Source organism: Salvelinus fontinalis, chromosome 28 (assembly GCF_029448725.1).
Source record: "Salvelinus fontinalis isolate EN_2023a chromosome 28, ASM2944872v1, whole genome shotgun sequence".
In the NCBI taxonomy this organism is placed as follows: Eukaryota; Metazoa; Chordata; class Actinopteri; order Salmoniformes; family Salmonidae; genus Salvelinus; species Salvelinus fontinalis.
This window is the reverse complement of record NC_074692.1, coordinates 37040004-37060517: the sequence shown is the minus strand read 5'-3', so window position 1 is coordinate 37060517 and position 20514 is coordinate 37040004. Positions and strand designations below refer to the sequence as shown.

At 43.9% G+C, this 20514-nt stretch overlaps 1 pseudogene; it reads right to left on the bottom strand.

Annotated features, from left to right (window-relative positions):
• The window catches only part of LOC129826670 (F-box/WD repeat-containing protein 8-like), a 29669-nt pseudogene that overhangs the window by 5950 nt on the left and 3205 nt on the right, over window positions 1–20514 (bottom strand).

Genomic DNA, 20514 nt, shown 5'->3' with positions numbered 1-20514 from the left:
GCCTGGGCAGTTATGATCAGGAAGTATTCCAGACAGCCCCGGTCTAATCAGGACCCTCATTTGCTCGCTGGAAACTCCAGAAAAAGAGTGAGAGAGAAACCAATTTGGAGAAGAGGAGGAGAGGAGGAAGACGTGCATTAGGCCCTGGCCTTTGGCCACCCTGATGGACAGCCATAACAGACTCCAGCCCCCCTCAACCAGAGCAGACTCCAGCCCCTTGCCCCCCTCAACCAGAACAGACTCCAGCCCCCCACAGCCAGAACAGACTCCAGCCCCTCACAGCCAGAACAGACTCCAGCCCCCCACAGCCAGAACAGACATCAGAGAGACTGACTACATACAAGACTACATCAGAGAGACTGACTACATACAAGACTACTACATCAGAGAGACTGACTACATACAACACTACTACATCAGAGACTGACTACATACAACACTACTACATCAGAGAGACTGACTACATACAATACCCTAGATTTTTATTTTTTTATTTAACCTTTATTTAACCAGGTAGGCAAATTGAGAACACGTTCTCATTTACAATTGCGACCTGGCCAAGATAAAGCAAAGCAGTTCGACACATTCAACAACACATAGTTACACATGGAGTAAAACAAACATACAGTCAATAATACAGTGAAAATAAGTCTATATACAATATGAGCAAGTGAGGTGAGATAAGGGAGGTGAAGGCAAACAAAATATATATGTAAATAAATAAAAATATATATATAAAAAGTCCATGGTGGCGAAGTAAATACAATATAGCAAGTAAAAAAAATAACACTGGAATGGTTGGTTTGCAGTGGAAGAAGGTGCAAAGTAGAGATAGAAATAATGGGGTGCAAAGGAGCAAAATAAATAAATACAGTAGGTAAAGAGGTAGTTGTTTGGGCTAAATTATAGATGGGCTATGTACAGGTGCAGTAATCTATGAGCTGCTCTGACAGCTGGTGCTTAAAGCTAGTGAGGGAGATAAGTGTTTCCAGTTTCAGAGATTTTTGTAGTTCGTTCCAGTCATTGGCAGCAGAGAACTGGAAGGAGAGGCGGCCAAAGGAAGAATTGGTTTTGGGGGTGACCAGAGAGATATACCTGCTGGAGCGCGTGCTACGGGTGGGCGTTGCTATGGTGACCAGCGAGCTGAGATAAGGGGGGACTTTACCTAGCAGGGTCTTGTAGATGACCTGGAGCCAGTGGGTTTGGCGACGAGTGTGAAGCGAGGGCCAGCCAACGAGAGCGTACAGGTCGCAGTGGTGGGTAGTATATGGGGCTTTGGTGACAAAACGGATGGCACTGTGATAGACTGCATCCAATTTATTGAGTAGGGTTTTGGAGGCTATTTTGTAAATGACATCACCGAAGTCGAGGATTGGTAGGATGGTCAGTTTTACAAGGGTATGTTTGGCAGCATGAGTGAAGGATGCTTTGTTGCGGAATAGGAAGCCGATTCTAGATTTAACTTTGGATTGGAGATGCTTGATGTGAGTCTGGAAGGAGAGTTTACAGTCTAACCAGACACCTAGGTATTTGTAGTTGTCCACATATTCTAAGTCAGAGCCGTCCAGAGTAGTGATGCTGGACAGGCGGGCAGGTGCAGGCAGCGATCAGTTGAAGAGCATGCATTTAGTTTTACTTGTATTTAAGAGCAATTGGAGGCCACGGAAGGAGAGTTGTATGGCATTGAAGCTCGCCTGGAGGGTTGTTAACACAGTGTCAAGAGAAGGGCCAGAAGTATACAGAATAGTGTCGTCTGCGTAGAGGTGGATCAGAGACTCACCAGCAGCAAGAGCGACATCATTGATGTATACAGAGAAGAGAGTCGGTCCAAGAATTGAACCCTGTGGCACCCCCATAGAGACTGCCAGAGGTCCGGACAACAGACCCTCCGATTTGACACACTGAACTCGATCAGAGAAGTAGTTGGTGAACCAGGCGAGGCAATCATTAGAGAAACCAAGGCTGTCGAGTCTGCCGATGAGGATGTGGTGATTGACAGAGTCAAAAGCCTTGGCCAGGTCAATGAATATGGCTGCACAGTACTGTTTCCTATCGATAGCGGTTAAGATATCGTTTATGACCTTGAGCGTGGCTGAGGTGCACCCATGACCAGCTCTGAAACCAGATTGCATAGCGGAGAAAGTATGGTGGGATTCGAGATGTTCGGTAATCTGTTTGTTGACTTGGCTTTCGAAGACCTTAGAAAGGCAGGGTAGGATAGATATAGGTCTGTAGCAGTTTGGGTCTAGAGTGTCTCCCCCTTTGAAGAGGGGGATAACCGCAGCTGCTTTCCAATCTTTGGGAATCTCAGACGACACGAAAGAGAGGTTGAAAAGGCTGGTAATAGGGGTGGCAACAATTTCAGCAGATAGTTTTAGAAAGAAAGGGTCCAGATTATCTAGCCCGGCTGATTTGTAAGGGTCCAGATTTTGCAGCTCTTTCAGAACATCAGCTGACTGTATTTGGGAGAAAGAGAAATGGGGAAGGCTTGGGCGAGTAGCAGAGGGGAGGGCAGTGCTGTTGACCGGGGTAGGGGTAGCCAGGTGGAAAGCATGGCCAGCCGTAGAAAAATGCTTATTGAAATTCTCAATTATAATGGATTTGTCGGTGGTGACAGTATTTCCTATCTTCAGTGCAGTTGGAAGCTGGGAGGAGGTGTTCTTATTCTCCATGGACTTTACAGTGTCCCAGAACTTTTTTGAGTTTGTGTTGCAGGAAGCAAATTTCTGCTTGAAAAAGCTAGCCTTGGCTTTTCTAACTGCCTGTGTATACTGGTTTCTAGCTTCCCTGAAAAGTTGCATATCACGGGGGCTGTTCGATGCTAATGCAGAACGCCATAGGATGTTTTTCTGTTGGTTAAGGGCAGTCAGGTCAGGAGAGAACCAAGGGCTATATCTGTTCCTGGTTCTAAATTTCTTGAATGGGGCATGCTTATTCAAGATGGTGAGGAAGGCATTTAAAAAAAATATCCAGCCATCCTCTACTGACGGGATGAGATCAATATCCTTCCAGGATACCTCGGCCAGGTCGATTAGAAAGGCCTGCTCGCTGAAGTGTTTCAGGGAGCGTTTGACAGTGATGAGTGGAGGTCGTTTGATCGCTGACCCATTACGGATACAGGCAATGAGGCAGTGATCGCTGAGATCTTGGTTGAAAACAGCAGAGGTGTATTTGGAGGGAAAGTTGGTTAGGATGATGTCTATGAGGGTACCCGTGTTTACGGAATTGGGGTGATACCTGGTAGGTTCATTGATAATTTGTGTGAGATTGAGGGCATCAAGCTTAGATTGTAGGATGGCTGGGGTGTTAAGCATGTTCCAATTTAGGTCGCCTAGCAGCACAAGCTCTGAAGATAGATGGGGGGCAATCAGTTCACATATGGTGTCCAGAGCACAGCTGGGGGCAGAGGGTGGTCTATAGCAGGCGGAAACAGTGAGAGACTTGTTTTTAGAGAGGTGGATTTTTAAAAGTAGGAGTTCAAATTGTTTCGGAACAGACCTGGATAGTAAAACAGAACTCTGCAGGCAATCCTTGCAGTAGATTGCAACACCGCCCCCTTTGGCCGTTCTATCTTGTCTGAAAATCTTGTAGTTAGGGATGAAAATGTCAGAATTTTTGGTGGTCTTCCTAAGCCAGGATTCAGACACGGCTAAAACATCTGGGTTGGCAGAGTGTGCTAAAGCAGTGAATAAAACAAACTTAGGGAGGAGGCTTCTAATGTTAACATGCATGAAACCAAGGCTATTACAGTTACAGAAGTCATCAAAAGAGAGCGCCTGGGGAATAGGAGTGGAGCTAGGTACTGCAGGGCCTGGATTCACCTCTACATCACCAGAGGAACAGAGGAGGAGTAGGATAAGGGTACGGCTAAAAGCTATGAGAATTGGTCGTTTGGAACGTCTAGAACAGAGAGTAAAAGGAAGTTTCTGGGGGCGATAAAATAGCTTCAAGGAATAATGTACAGACAAACGTATGGTAGGATGTGAATACAGTGGAGGTAAACCTAGGTAATGGGTGATGATGAGAGAGATATAGTCTCTAGAAACATCATTGAAACCAGGTGATGTCATCGCATATGTGGGTGGTGGAACTGAGAGGTTGGATATATAGTGAGCAGGGCTAGAGGCTCTACAGTGAAATAAGCCAATAAACACTAACCAGAACAGCAATGGACAAGGCATATTTACATTAAGGAGAGGCATGCAGTTGCACCCCTAAAAACGAAAAACATTTGTCATAAGAAACTAGCTCCCTGGTATACAGAAAATACCCGAGCTCTGAAGCAAGCTTCCAGAAAATTGGAACGGAAATGGCGCCACACCAAACTGGAAGTTTTCCGACTAGCTTGGAAAGACAGTACCGTGCAGTATCGAAGAGCCCTCACTGCTGCTCGATCATCCTACTTTTCCAACTTAATTGAGGAAAATAAGAACAATCCAAAATCTACTTTTGATACTGTTGCAAAGCTTACTAAAAAGCAGCATTCCCCAAGAGAGGATGGCTTTCACTTCAGCAGTAATAAATTCATGAACTTCTTTGAGGAAAAGATAATGAGATCATTAGAAAGCAAATTACGGACTCCTCTTTAAATCTGCGTATTCCTCCAGGGCTTAGCTGTCCTGGATCTGCACAGCTCTGCCAGGGCCTGGGATCGGGAGAGACACTTAAGTGTTTTAGTACTATATCTCTTGACACAATGATGAAAATAATCATGGCCTCTAAACCTTCAAGCTGCATACTGGATCCTATCCCAACTAAACTACTGAAAGAGCTGCTTCATGTGCTTGGCCCTCCTATGTTGAACATAATAAACGGCTCTCTATCCATCGGATGTGTACCAAACTCACTAAAAGTGGCAGTAATAAAGCCTCTCTTGAAAAAGCCAAACCTTGACCCGGAAAATATAAAAAACTATCGGCCTATATCGAATCTTCCATTCCTCTCAAAAATTTTAGAAAAAGCTGTTGCGCAGCAACTCACTGCCTTCCTGAAGACAAACAATGTATACGAAATGCTTCAGTCTGGTTTTAGACCCCATCATAGCACTGAGACTGCACTTGTGAAGGTGGTAAATTACCTTTTAATGGCGTCAGACCGAGGCTCTGCATCTGTCCTCGTGCTACTAGACCTTAGTGCTGCCTTTGACGCCATCGATCACCACATTCTTTTTGGAGAGACTGGAAACCCAAATTGGTCTACACGGACAAGTTCTGGCCTGGTTTAGATCTTATCTGTCGGAAAGATATCAGTTTGTCTCTGTGAATGGTTTGTCCTCTGACAAATCAACTGTACATTTCGGTGTTCCTCAAGATTCCGTTTTAGGACCACTATTGTTTTCACTATATATTTTACCTCTTGGGGATGTTATTAGAAAACATAATGTTAACTTTCACTGCTATGCGGATGACACACAGCTGTACATTTCAATGAAACATGGTGAAGCCCCAAAATTGCCCTCGCTAGAAGCCTGTGTTTCAGACATAAGGAAGTGGATGGCTGAAAACTTTCTACTTTTAAACTCGGACAAAACAGAGATGCTTGTTCTAGGTCCCAAGAAACAAAGAGATCTTCTGTTAAATCTGACAATTAATCTTGATGGTTGTAAATTCGTCTCAAATAAAACTGTGAAGGACCTCGGCGTTACTCTTGACCCTGATCTCTCTTTTGACGAACATATCAATACTGTTTCAAGGACAGCTTTTTTCCATCTACGTAACATTGCAAAAATCAGAAATTTTCTGTCCAAAAATGATGCAGAAAAATTAATCCATGCATTTGTTACTTCTAGGTTAGACAACTGCAATGCTCTACTTTCCGGCTACCCGGATAAAGCACTAAATAAACTTCAGTTAGTGCTAAATACGGCTGCTAGAATCCTGACTAGAACCAAGAAATTTGATCATATTACTCCAGTGCTAGATTCCCTACACTGGCTTCCTGTTAAGGCAAGGGCTGATTTCAAGGTTTACTGTTAACCTATAAAGCGTTACATGGGCTTGCTCCTACCTATCTTTCCGAGTTGGTCCTGCCGTACATACCTACACGTACGCTACGGTCACAAGACGCAGGCCTCCTAATTGTCCCTAGAATTTCTAAGCAAACAGCTGGAGGTAGGGCTTTCTCCTATAGATCTCCATTTTTATGGAACGGTCTGCCTACCCATGTGAGAGACGCAGACTCGGTCTCAACCTTTAAGTCTTTACTGAAGACTTATCTCTTCAGTAGGTCATATGATTGAGTGTTGTCTGGCCCAGGAGTGTGAAGGTGAACGGAAAGGCTCTGGAGCAACGAACCGCCCTTGCTGTCTCTGCCTGGCCGGTTCCCCTCTCTCCACTGGGATTCTCTGCCTCTAACCCTATTACAGGGGCTGAGTCACTGGCTTACTGGTGCTCTTTCATGCCGTCCCTAGGAGCGGTGCGTCACTTGAGTGGGTTGAGTCACTGACGTGATCTTCCTGTTTGGGTTGGCGCCCCCCTTGGTTTGTGCTGTGGTGGAGATCTTTGTGGGCTATACTCGGCCTTGTCTCAGGATTGTAAGTTGGTGGTTGAAGATATCCCTCTAGTGGTGCAGGGGCTGTGCTTTGGCAAAGTGGGTGGGGTTATATCCTTCCTGTTTGTCCCTATTCGGGGGTATCAGCGGATGGGGCCACAGTGTCTCCTGACCCCTCCTGTCTCAGCCTCCAGTATTTATGCTGCAGTAGTTTATGTGTCGGGGGGCTAGGGTCAGTTGGTTATATATGGAGTACTTCTCCTGTCTTATCCAGTGTCCTGTGTGAATTTAAGTATGCTCTCTCTAATTCTCTCCTTCTCTCTCTCGGAGAACCTGAGCCCTAGGACCATACGTCAGGACTACTGGGCATGATGACTCCTTGCTGTCCCCAGTCCACCTGGCCTTGCTGCTGTTCCAGTTTCAACTGTTCTGCCTGCGGTTATGGAACCCCTACCTGTCCCAGACCTGCTGTTTTCAACTCTTAATTATCGGCTATGAAAAGCCAACTGACATATATTCCTGATTATTATTTGACCATGCTTGTCACTTATGAACATTTTGAACATCTTGGCCATGTTCTGTTATAATCTCCACCCAGCACAGCCAGAAGAGGACTGGCCACCCCTCATAGCCTGGTTCCTCTCTAGGTTTCTTCCTAGGTTTTGGCCTTTCTAGGGAGTTTTTCCTAGCCACCGTGCTTCTACGCCTGCATTGCTTGCTGTTTGGGGTTTTAGGCTGGGTTTCTGTACAGCATTTCGAGATATTAGCTGATGTACGAAGGGCTATATAAAATAAACTTGATTTGATTTGACTACTACATCAGAGACTGACTACATACAAGACTACATAAGGCGGAGGGACAAAGTTAACTCTTCTACTTTGGCTGTTGTTGCAGGTGAGCTGGGGGTTCCACCTTTAAAAGACTGGCTATTCACAACGAGTCATAGAGTTGTCTGGGCTTGGTCTGCATTAGTCTGTCTACTTATTGCCTGATGAATTTGGTAGGAAAGTCATGGCAGGAGTTTGATTGGTAAGGATTCTGCCCAAAACTTTTTTCTTTATTTTCCCTGCCAACTCCTGCACCGCTGTCAGGGACAAGTGCAAATGAAATTGGCTCCTTTTCTGTCTTTCTTTCCCCCATTCTGAGAGCCAGGTTGCAGATGCAGTGCGCGTGTGTGTGTGTGTGTGTGTGTTTTAGCGGCTGAATGGCGAGGCCACAGGACAGCAGTGTGAAGGCTGCCAGCATCTGTCTCCCGTTGTCTCCCTCACAAATACCCCCAGGCTATAACACTCTGCTGATCCACGTAGCTCCCTCTTATAAAATCTATTTTATTTTCTGCCTGATTTCATTTAGGTTTTCTCTGTTTAGTTTTTCCAGGTTTCCGTTTTCTTCTGTTTTTTCAGGTATTCGCTCTCAAAATCAGATTTTGTTTATTATAGAAAAACAACTATATTGGTTGTAAGTCCACAATAATGCTTAAAACACACCAGGAGAGCACTTTTGAGGTCTATGATTTTTGGGTGTAGTTATCCTTTAATTGCAGCAAGAGGCTGTTGTTTAGCTGTGTTTTTGTAGCACGTGTGCTAGTATAGTTTGCAAAACAACTACCCACTGGATTGATGCAAATAATCATGATATCATTCTGCCAGGTATGCATAGACTACTTTGTAGACTACTTTCAATACATTTAGTTGATCTCTCTCTCATCAGCTGTGATTGTGTGTTGAGGAATATTGTGTTGTAATAAACAGGTTTGTTTCTGACTAGAGCCCAGCAGGTGTACCCAAGGGAGCCACTGGATCTAATCTGGTACTACTGTGGTGCTAAAATCTGACAGGCAAAAGAATGTGCCAGTGTGTGTGTATGTATGTCTGTGTGTGTGTGTACACTCAGCAGGTGTAAGGACACATTGGGTCCCATACCTCCTGTCTTTGTTTCCTCACACCATCAGGTGAGGGGGGCTGTCTCTTAGGTTGACACAGGAGAAGTCTCCTGCTGAGTTTCCCAGAGACACCTCAGACTGGCCTGTCTATAGACTGTATATCTGGATCTGTACACAATACTACACAGAGGGTTAGACTCCTACACTGGCTACTAAAAATGATTCTGCACCAGAATATAAACAGAGGTAACACATAGAAACAGAGTTATTTGGCCATGGATACTGTTGCTACAGACACTGCAGCATGAGTTAGATAACACCTGGATTTTAGCAGATTGAGCAGAGTGTAAAACGTCCTCATGGTGTACTCTACATCTAGCAGCAGCATGAGACATGAAGCAGTGAAGACAGACGTTGATCCTCACAACTTTCTTCTCTCACACACACCGTCTCTGTCTGTCTGAGCTCTGAGACTCATCACAACACTTTCCATTGCCTACGCTTTTACACAGGAATTCATCTCTGTGCTGTTAAGGGAGCGACATTAACAGAATCTAAATTAAATAAAATGGTTGTCAGTAATTATAAACACTACATTTTCTTGGCAAAATGGGCTATGAATACAGTATTGTAAAGCTTAAATAACAAAAAGGTTTGAATATGATAGGAAAGACATTGACCCACAAGCATATCAATATTAATTCAAAGAGAATGATTAATTGTGTTCCCTCGAGCTCCATAACAAAAGCCTTTTAAAATGTTATTTAAATAATGTAATCTGGCTGTGTTATAATTGGTCAATTAGTGGCTGGAGCGGTTCTCTTTTCAAAACAACACTAAACAAACTAGCCAACCTTCAGACAGAATGGGGAATGATAGATAAAGACATTAAACAAAGGATGAGAGAAAAGAGAAGAGGGGGGGAAGAGAAGAGAGAGGGAGTGTGTAGGAGAGAGAGAGAGAGGGAGCAAGCAGCATGATGTAAGGCTTGAGAAGATGCCAATTGTTTTGTGTCTCCAATTTGGGCCAGGCAGCCTTAATGTGAGCTAGCCCCAAGCGGAGCAAGCCAAAATCACACACAGGACATACACAGGATACACTCTCACACACACAAACACACACAGGACTTTGAAATGACAGCTTGATGGGATTCGGGAAGTGGCCTAGGAGGAAAGGAGAGGAGAGGGGGAAGGAGAAGAGAGGGGAGAGGGAAGGAGAGGAAAGGGAAGGAGGGGAGAGGGAAGAGGGGAGAGGGACGTAGAGGAGGAAGCAGAAGAAGGGAGAGGGAAGGAGAGGAGAGAGGGAAGGAGAGGGGAGCGGGGAGGAGAGGAGAGGGAGGGAACGAGCAGAGGGGGGATGAGAGGAAGGAGAGAGGAGAGGGAAGGAGAGGGGAGAGGGAAAGAGAGGGAGAGGAGATGGAAAGAGAGGAGAGGAGAGTGGAGAGGATAGAGAAGAGAGGAGAGGGAAGGAGAGGAGAGAGGGGAGATGAGAGAGAAGGAGAGGAGAGAGGAGAGGGAAGGAGAGGAGAGAGGGGAGATGAGAGAGAAGGAGAGGGGAGAGGAGAGGGAAGGAATGGGAAGGAGACAGGAGTGGATGAGAGGGGGCTGTCTGCTTGTCTTTTTTTCGATGAATCATCTCAGTTTTTGGGGGAGGGGATTTGATTAAAAAGCAGCCCAAACCAGCTATTATGTGGAGGAGCTGTCAGCGAAAGGGAGCATAGAGGCAGTTTGACGCTAATATGGAAACAGTTTAGGGAGCACCTCAACATGCTTTGATGAAAGGCCTCGTGGCTTTGGCTACAGCAGTCATCGTGTTAATGTGGCTGCTGGATTCCTGGAGGGATAGTTAGAACAAAAATAAAATGATACATCTATAATTTGTCCTAAATCGCTCCCTTCACGAGTTCCTTTGTTAAGTAAATGAAGATGAATGTCCCTAAATGATTGTCAAATGATGCAGTCAGTTGAGTTAATGTTGCATTGTTTTTACACTTGACTTTCAGATGTCAGGTAGGTTAATGCATTTAAAAACAAGTAGAACTAACTTATAGATCCAATGTGAACAAACATTGGCATGAATACAGTATATCAAGCTCACAGAGTTTGAAGACACACATTCAAAGCAACTGTCAGAAGTTAATCTAGACCATTGATCCTAAACGACGAAAGGATCCTAATGGAACATGCCACACTTTTCACTGAACAAATCTATGTCATGGATGTGTTGTGTGTAACCTATGGAGGCAGCGGGTACAGGGTACAGGGTAACAGGAGCACTGAGCAAATGTCTAGACCCCCAAGTCCACTGGCTGGGGAAGGGAGAGAGGAAAGGGAGGAATTGGGCTGGGGAAGGGTAGGAGGGTGCAGGTCCAGAGGAGAGGGAGACTGACCGTTTAGCTGACTCTGGCCGACTCTCACAGACACCAGACAGACAGGCCAATAGACAAAGACATGAATAAGGCAGACAATTACACGAGACACGTAGACACTTAGCAACATACCGTACACATGAGCAAACAGACAGACAGACAGACAGACAGAGACAGGATCATTACAAAGACCATTCATGTCATAATACCTCTAAAACATGTAGCTGGAAAAGCAACAAGTCCTAGTGATGCCTCAACTCCTCGGTGTGAAGAGAAAACGTCTGGATGCCACCTCCATTCTTTTCACAGCTTTTAATTAGGCATATGTCTTCTCATGAAATAACACATAACACATTCTGCCTCAGAGTCTGTTGGCAATTCTTACTTCCCACTTTGCAGAAGGAACATGCTGTCAGAAACACTATGAAACCGATAGACTTGTTAAAGCTGATTAAAAGCTGTAATTCTTCAGTTTTATTAGTGAAGCGAAAACGTGCTAATCATGAATTGGCATAATTCAGAGAAGATGAGCTAGCTAGGTCTATAGTGGAGAGATGAAACAAACGAAAACTCAATGCTCGATTTAATTCATGATCACTACCATATCAAATATTATCCAATCAGTAGTGTTGTCTTAGAATAATTCATATGGAAAAAAGAGGCCTAAGCGGCAGTATTTTGGACAGGACGTGAGACATCAACATGTATGCCTAGTCACATTGAAGACCTGTGGAGCTGGTAGGCTACAGTGGCAGGAAAAAGTATGTGAAACCTTTGGAAATACCTGGATTTCTGCAGAAATTTGTCATCAAATGTTATCTGATCTTCATCTAAGTCACAACAATAGATAAACACAGTGTGCTTAAACTAATAACACACAAATTATTGTATTTGTCTTGTCTATATTGAATACATCATTTAAACATTCACAGTGTAGGTTGGAAAAAGTATGTGAACCCCACGGCTAATGACTTCTCCAAAAGTTAGTTGGAGTCAGGAGTCAGCTGACCTGGAGTCCAATCACTTAGACGAGATTAGAGATGTTGGTTAGACCTGCCTTGCCCTCTAAAAAACATTCACAAAATTTGAGTTTGCTATTCACAAGAAGCATTGCCTGTTGTGAACCATGCCTCGAACAAAAGAGATCTCAGAAGACCTAAGATTAAGAATTGTTGACTTGCATTAAGCTAGAAAGGGTTACAAAAGTATATCTAAAAGCCTTGATGTTCATCAGTCCACAGTAAGACAAATTGTCTATAAATGGAGAAAGTTCAGCACTGTTGCTACTCTCCCTAGGAGTGGACGTCCTGCAAAGATGACTGCAAGAGCACAGCGCAAAATGCTCAATAAGGTTAAGAAGAATCCTAGTGTCAGCTAAAGACTTGCAGAAATCTCTGGAACATGCTAACATCTTTTCGATATGTAAAACACTAAACAAGAATGGTATTCATGAGAGGACACCACGGAAGAAGATATTGCTGTCCAATGTCGTAGCTTAATCAGAATTAGTTAGGTAACATAGATAAATAAGATGTTTTATTTACTCTATACTTGTCATTAGAATGTCTTCTTTTGGACTATACTGTTGGCAGTTGCATTTTCCTTTCTCCTCTAGGGAAAAGTCACCTGGGGCCCAGAGAGGGGAGAGGACAGGCTTGTTTTTTACATGTCTGGTAATATGCAGAATATCAGAAAGGGAGAAGTCAGATTTGAACATTGTCTTCATAGATGAATATATCTGTGAAACCATGTAAAGGGCTGCACAATGTCTGTACTCCAGTCATTCCCTCCTTTTCCCATTGGGGGAGGAGTATGGCAGTGTCTGGAACCATTGTATTACCCCTCTGATGTTCCATGAATCTTGACCTAGTATATGACCTAGAGGCTCACTCCCCTCCGTGAGCTTGTCCAGGACAGAGGGTATTTGAGATAGGCGTATCTAGAATTGACAATTGATATATGCCATTGGATGAGGTAACGTTTTGGTACTAGGAAGTACCAAGAACGAGAAGTAGAATCTCGTCTAAGAGACCAAACTGAACGATAATTCATAGCTAATGCTATCTGGCTATGGGATACTCCTCTCTCAAGTAAAAGGCCCTTTGTGAAGTTCCTAAGATCTGTGGTTCGTCATGTGAGTTGAGAGTGGTGTATTTTGGCTATAAAAGATACTAAGTATTCTTTTGTAAGCACTCTCAGAGAATTAATTTATAGACACTGAATTGATCTGAGAGTCAAAGGGCTATGGTGAAGCTCATATAATTAAAGATGGAGTTTAAAATATAACTCTGACTTGTGTGTGGTTTGTAAACTCTCCTCATTTAGTAATACAGGAAATTACCACGACACCAACAAAAAACATTGCTGCACGTCTGAAGTTTGCAAAAGAGCACCTGGATGTTCCACAGCGCTACTGGCATAATATTCTGTGGACAGATGAAACTACAGTTGAGTTGTTTGGGAAGAACACAGAACACTTTGTGTGGAAAAAAAGGTACAGCACACCAACATCAAAACCTCATCCCAACTGTAAAGTATGGTCGAGTGAGCATCATGGTTTGGGGATGCTTTGCTGCCTCAGGGCCTGGACAGCTTGCTATCATCGATGGAAAAATTACTTCCCAAGTTTATCAAGACATTTTGCAAGAGAATGTGAGGCTATCTGTCCGCCAAATGAAGCTCAACAGAAGTTGGGTGATGCAACAGGACAACGACCCAAAACACAGAAGTAAATCAACAGCAGAATGGCTTCAACAGAAGAAAATACGCCTTTCTTGAGTGGCCCAACCGGATTGAGATGCCGTGGCATGACCTCAAGAGAGCGGTTCACACCAGACATCCCAAGAATATTGCTGAACTGAAACAGTTTTGTAAAGAGGAATGGTCCAAAATTCCTCCTGACCGTTGTGCAGGTCTGATCCACAACTACGGAAAACGTTGAGGTTATTGCTGCCAAAGGAGGGTCAACCAGTTATTAAATCCAAGGGTTCACATACTTTTCCCAACATGCACTGTGAATGTTTACACGGTGTGTTCAATAAAGACATGAAAACATATAATTGTTTGTGTGTTATTAGTTTAAGCAGACTGTGTTTGTCTATTGTTGTGACCTAGATCAGATCCAGATATTTCCAAAGGGTTCACATACTTTTTCTTGCCATTGTATATGACATCTCTCTTGATTTTACAAGATTTTTAAAAAATCCTTTAGCCGTAACCTTGAGAGGAAGCACTGCAGCAAAGTTATCCCTCAAATGTTCTCCTCGGCCCAATATGTGGCGCTTTAGTGATAATATAACATCATCAGGAATGAGAACATTGTAATGATGTCAGTGGGATAGCTCTGCCAAAGAAATGTCTAACCAACAGAGAGAGGCTCCATTTAGGTCCGGTCCCTAGTCACTCGACTAATTACTTAAGTACCAGCATCTGTGCCTAACAAAACATTCAACTTTTAGAGAGAGACAGACAAAGGTGTTTAACTAAGTGGGTTTTTCAAACAGGGTTTTTTGTCACATCTTGCAAATATTTATCTTGAAATACACTGAAATGCATGGCACCGATTTACAACTAAAGCCCAAATTGGATCCTCAAATTGGAGCTCAGGTGCAACCTGTTTCCATTGATCATCATAGAGATGTTTCCACAATTTGATTGCAATCCACCGGTGGTAAATTCAATTCATTTGACATGATTTGGAAAGGCACACACCTGTCTATATAAGGTCTCACAGTTGACAGTGCACGTCAGAGCAAAAACCAAGCCATAAGGTCGAAGGAATTGTCCGTAGAGCTCCGAGACAGTATTGTGTCAAGGCACAGATCTGGGGAAGGGTACCAAAAAATGTCCACCGCAAAATGTTTGCTGCCTTAAAGGTACCCAAGAACACAGTGGCCTCCATCATTCTTAAATGGAAGAAGTTTGGAACCATCATCGCCAAACTGAGAAATCGGGAGGTGACCAAGAACCTAATGGTCACTCTGACAGAGATCCAGAGTTCCTCTGTGGAGATGGGAGAACCATCCAGAAGGACAACCATCTCTGCAGCAATCCACCAATCAGGCATTTATGGTCGAGAGTCCAGACGGAAGTCACTCCTCAGTAAAAGGCACATAACAGCCCGCTTGAAGGTTGCCAAAAGACACTTAAAGGACACTCAGACCATGAGAAACAAGATTCTCTGGTCTGATGAAACCAAGATTAAACTCTTTGGCCTGAATGCCAAGCGTCACGTCTGGAGGAAACCAGGCAGGGACTGAGAGACTAGTCAGGATCGAGGGAAAGATGAACTGAGCTAAGTACAGAGAGATCCTTGATAGAAATGTGCTCCAGAGTGCTCCGGACCTCAGACTGGGGCGAAGGTTCACCTTCCTACAGGACAACAACCCTATGCACACAGCCAAGACAACGCAGGAGTGCCTTCGGGACAAGTCTCTGAGCCTGGACTTGAACCTGAAGGAAGATCTCTGGAGACCTGAAAATAGCTGTGCAGCGACGCTCTGGTTCTGAATACTTATATAAATGTGATATTTCAGTTTTAAATTTGTTATAAATTAGCAAACATTTTTAAAAACCTGTTTTTGCTTTGTCATTATGGGGTATTGTGTATAGATTGATGAGGGGGGGGGGGACAACTTAATCAATTTTAAAATAAGGCTGTAACGTAACAAAATGTGGAAAAAGTGAAGGGATCTGAATACTTTCCGAATGCACTGTACAGTATAATATTCTACAAATTAATTTTAGGCAACAACAAAAGCTGTAGCAAACATTGTTGTGGAAATATTTGGTCAATCATATTTCACAAATACCGGAGCATGTGAGTTCAAATAGACTTTTTATTACTTCATCATAAAAGCCGAGCTGGTTCATGAATACAACTCCTTCCAGTCTTGGCACATACGTGTTATACATTTTGTCTTTCTTACGTCATACTCATAGTAACTCCTCTTTAATGGCTCATCACCTCTGGCATTTAGCCACCGTTATCATATTGCCTTGATATTAGGACATGGAACATGTAGTCACAGAAATAGTATAATGCATGTAGGACCATAGCAACAGACCGTGGCACTCTACAGGAATAACCAATACATGTCATCCTGCTAACTACTCTGAAAGGGACACCCCTGTTCTGGAAAAGACCCAGCAGGTGTAACCATAGTTGGCCATAACAGTTAGAAGAATAACCGACAGGTGCATATCTAATGGTGTCCAATGACCTAGAGCACATACAGAGTACTAGTTTTGCAGACAACTTCTGAAAAAAATAATTGCCAGATATGTACTGGAAAATTCACAATAACATACACAACATTGTTTTCCATTCTTTAACAACAGACTCATTAACACAAACACACAATAGGCTACAGCTCGCTTCACAGCTGTGGGGAACTCAACGTATTGTAGTACTGTGTGTGGAGGGCTCTGTACGCAGCATTGTACCTTCACTGTTGCGTTTTGCTCGAAGAAAAAGCCTTGTGAAATCCGTCTCCTGTAATTAGCAGAGGGCTAAATGAAGGTACCAGCCTCAGTTAGGAGCAGGGCCCTTAGATACACCACAATAATACAGTATATACAAATAGCAGATCCATTGGGAAATAGACACAACATGTTCAGTGGGTGTATGTGTGTGTGTACATGTGTGTGTGGATCAAGAGTAAAGAGTAAACTAAATACTACAGTAATTAGGAACACGGCCCAGTAGGAGTAGTTCAGCTATTTCTATACCCACAATCCCCAGCGACTGGCCCCATTTCTGTCTCAGATTCCCCAGACTGGAGTGCACCTCCCTGTTGGGGTTCCAGAGACTGTTAATAGACTCAGATGGGTATATTGCAACTCAGACTCACACTCAGATTAGTGTATTGCTACTCAGACTCAGATTAGTGTATTGCTACTCAGACTCACACTCAGATTAGTGTATTGCTACTCAGACTCAGATTAGTGTATTGCTATTCAGACTCAGATTAGTGTATTGCTACTCAGACTCAGATTAGTGTATTGCTACTCAGACTCAGATTAGTGTATTGCTACTCAGACTCACACTCAGATTAGTGTATTGCTACTCAGACTCAGATTAGTGTATTGCTACTCGGACTCACACTCAGATTAGTGTATTGCTACTTAGACCCAGATTAGTGCATTGCTACTCAGACTCAGATTAGTGCACTGCTACTCAGACTCAGATTGGTGTTTTGCTACTCAGACCCAGATTAGTGCATTGCTACTCAGACTCAGATTAGTGCATTGCTACTCAGACTCAAATTAGTGCATTGCTACTCAGACTCAAATTAGTGCATTGCTACTCAGACTCAGATTAGTGCATTGCTACTCAGACTCAGATTAGTGCATTGCTACTCAGACTCAGATTAGTGCATTGCTACTCAGACTCAGATTAGTGCATTGCTACTCAGACTCAGATTAGTGCATTGCTACTCAGACTCAGATTAGTGCATTGCTACTCAGACTCAGATTAGTGCATTGCTACTCAGACTCAGATGGGTATTTTTCTACTCAGACTCAGAGAAATGCAGGTTTGGGGTGACGATAGGGATGCTATTCACTTCGGGTTTCAATTCAGCCCTATAATTATATCATTAAAAAACAAACATTAAAGGGTGGCCAATTTATAGCCGTCCAAATGCGTTGAGCACTCAGAAAAATAATGGTTTGGGCTTCAGTATTTGCTTAGTGCTTAGCTTTGGCATACCTACCTTAATGTAACCCTGTTCCTAACTCCAGGTACATTAGATCACAAACTACACCGGGGTCGTATTCATTAGAAACCCTCATTGTCTGTCATGTTTCAATGAATGCCCTAATGAATACGACCCTGTCAAAAGACTGTAATCAATTCAATGTTGATTCACCTACCTTGCCTCCATCGTTCATGGCCCAGCCACAGCTCTTGACCCCCAGGGCAGCGTGTGTCACTGAGGCGTCCAGACAGGTGATTGGGAGGCCGTAGACGGTATGGAGCACCCGGGGCTCCAGGTCCTCAGGGGCCAGCAGGTACACTGTCTCCCCAGCAGAGAGGGCCACCAGGGGGCCACTGTCCACTCCTCTCCCCTCAGCCCCTGGCACTAGGACCATAGACTCCTCCTGTGACCAGAGCCTCTGTTATGAAAGTTAGAACTTTATTCAGCCTGCTGATTAGACTTCTCACTCCATGTGACAGTAAAGTACCTCACATATGAAAAGTCCAGTTGCACTGCTACTGAACTAATATGGTACATAATGGATTGACTGTGACAGATAGAGGAATTAAAATATGAGAAATCACAGCAGCAGACTGGATCAATGTAGACACCCTATCATTGCATCAGGGGATTCTATCATAATCCTCTTTAAAATGATCAAGCTGAGAGAGAGAGACAGAAAGAGACAGACCGAGAGAAAGAAAGAGTGAGAGAGTGAGAGAGAAAGAGAGACAATGTAATCATATGTTCCCCATGCCAATAAAGCCCTTTGAATTGAAATTGAATTGAGAGAGAGACTCACAGGTTTGGGAAGCGTGGCCTGGCAGAGGGTCCTCCAGTAGCCCGTCATCAGGCTGGTCCAGCTGGACGTCTAGCCCAGCAGCAGTACCTAAGGTGGGGCTCTCCAGGCTCAGAGCCAGGGTGTGGACCCTCCCAGGGATCTGGAACCCTGATCTGTGCTGCAAATCATGTGTGAAACACAAACAAACTCTGGCTGAAACTAATCCGGGACTTGCATGAGTAGCAGGTCCAAGATCCAAGACCAGAGTACAAGATGCAGCAGCACGAGTCACGTGGAACCTTTTGCCCAGCTAGCTCGCTAATGTGGAATGTGTGTCTTGCTAATCGCACCCTGAAACTGTTATTTTCAAGTCTTGTGAAAGCAAAACGTTTTCTGTACAATTCCCAGAAAAGGCTAGCCAGTGGAATAGCCATTAAGTTGACTGGAGAGTTGAGGACTCCCACTCACCATAGCCATAGGAAGCCACACCAGACATGACTGATGTGAGGTCTGGGGCTGAGTTCTGCAGTCAAGGGGGCTGGACCGCAGGAAGGGGGCTTCAGGAAGGAGGCTGCAGAGTCCTTGTGGAGGGTGTCCCACAGTATCACATCCCCTGACGTGTACCCTCGGGGGACAGAAAACAACATTACACAACACAAGGGATTATATTAACATTAAAGAGATTTGCGACATAGTGAATAGAAGCCTAAAACAGTCACTTTTTACGAAGCATTGATGTATACTGCTCAAGAGGACCAGGCAGGTATCAGTTATGGCCTACAGTAGCTCTAAGCAGATATAGCTAGCTCATCCTAGCTTTAGACAGTCCTCTCTGTGCACATGCATAGAAACACCAAATGCTTCCCAAGTTTCCCATTTGCAACTTAGTCAATTGGAGACATGCAGAGTGAGTGAGGTGGCAGCTGAGTTCCTCACAGTCGGCATGAGAAGAGCCATGAGACAAGCTACCCCAGGTACACCCCAGCACCAGCTGCCCTGGGCTGCCTCAGACGGACACAGCTCCTTTACGGTGCTGGAACCTGGATGTGGGTCAGGACTGGTGCTGGGTTGGGCTGTTGGAGAGAACTGCAGACAGAGATAACCACAGAGTAGCACCAAAGAGCTGCCAGATAAACCCGTTCAGCTAGTTTGCTACCAATGACACTGTGGCACAAACAAGATGGTAAGATAGCTAGCTTCAACTCCCCAATGTACATGCTACAATCACTTATACCACTTCAGCTAGCTACTGCACCACCCACTTCACTGAGCATCGGTCTCCCAGCATGAGGAAATGGGACGGACGGACAGACAGACAGACAGAGGGAAAAAGGAGGCTAAAACACTCCATCTGATATCTCAGGGTTTGTCAGGAAGGTAACAACACTCAACATAATTAGTGCATCGTCCTTCAGCCAAGAAACAGGAGAAATTCATGCCTTTCCCTCTTCCAAGCCATGAAAAGTTTTATGTATCAATTTTAGGCAAAATCAGGGCACAACCTGCAGTTCTGCTTCCTCAGTGCATCTACAAGATACTGTATGAAAGTGAGAGAAATATTTGATCAGTTTGCCTCGAAAAACCATCGGGGGAAAAAATGTCAGCTAAAAACCCTGGTTATACAAGGATCTCATAGTGATGCATAGTATCTTAGAAAATTCAGTGACCCAAATCGAATTAAGTCAAATGTTATTTGTCCACATACGCCGAATACAACTAGTGTAGACTTTACCGTGAAATGCTTGCTTACGAGCCCTTCCCAAAGATGCAGAGTTTAAAATAAAGGAATAAAATAAAGAAGAACGGAACTATGAACAGGGAGTAACAGTACCAGATCAATGTGGAGCTATATACAGGTAGTATCAGTACCAGATCAATGTGGAGCTATATACAGGAAGTATCAGTACCAGATCAATGTGGAGCTATATACAGGTAGTATCAGTACCAGATCAATGTGGAGCTATATACAGGAAGTACCAGCACCAGATCAATGTGGAGCTATATACAGGAAGTACCAGCACCAGATCAATGTGGAGCTATATACAGGGAATACCAGTACCAGATCAATGTGGAGCTATATACAGGTAGTATCAGTACCAGATCAATGTGGAGCTATATACAGGGAGTACCAGATCAATGTGGAGCTATATACAGGGAGTACCAGATCAATGTGGAGCTATATACAGGAAGTATCAGTACCAGATCAATGTGGAGCTATATACAGGAAGTATCAGTACCAGATCAATGTGGAGCTATATACAGGGAGTACCAGTACCATATCAATGTGGAGCT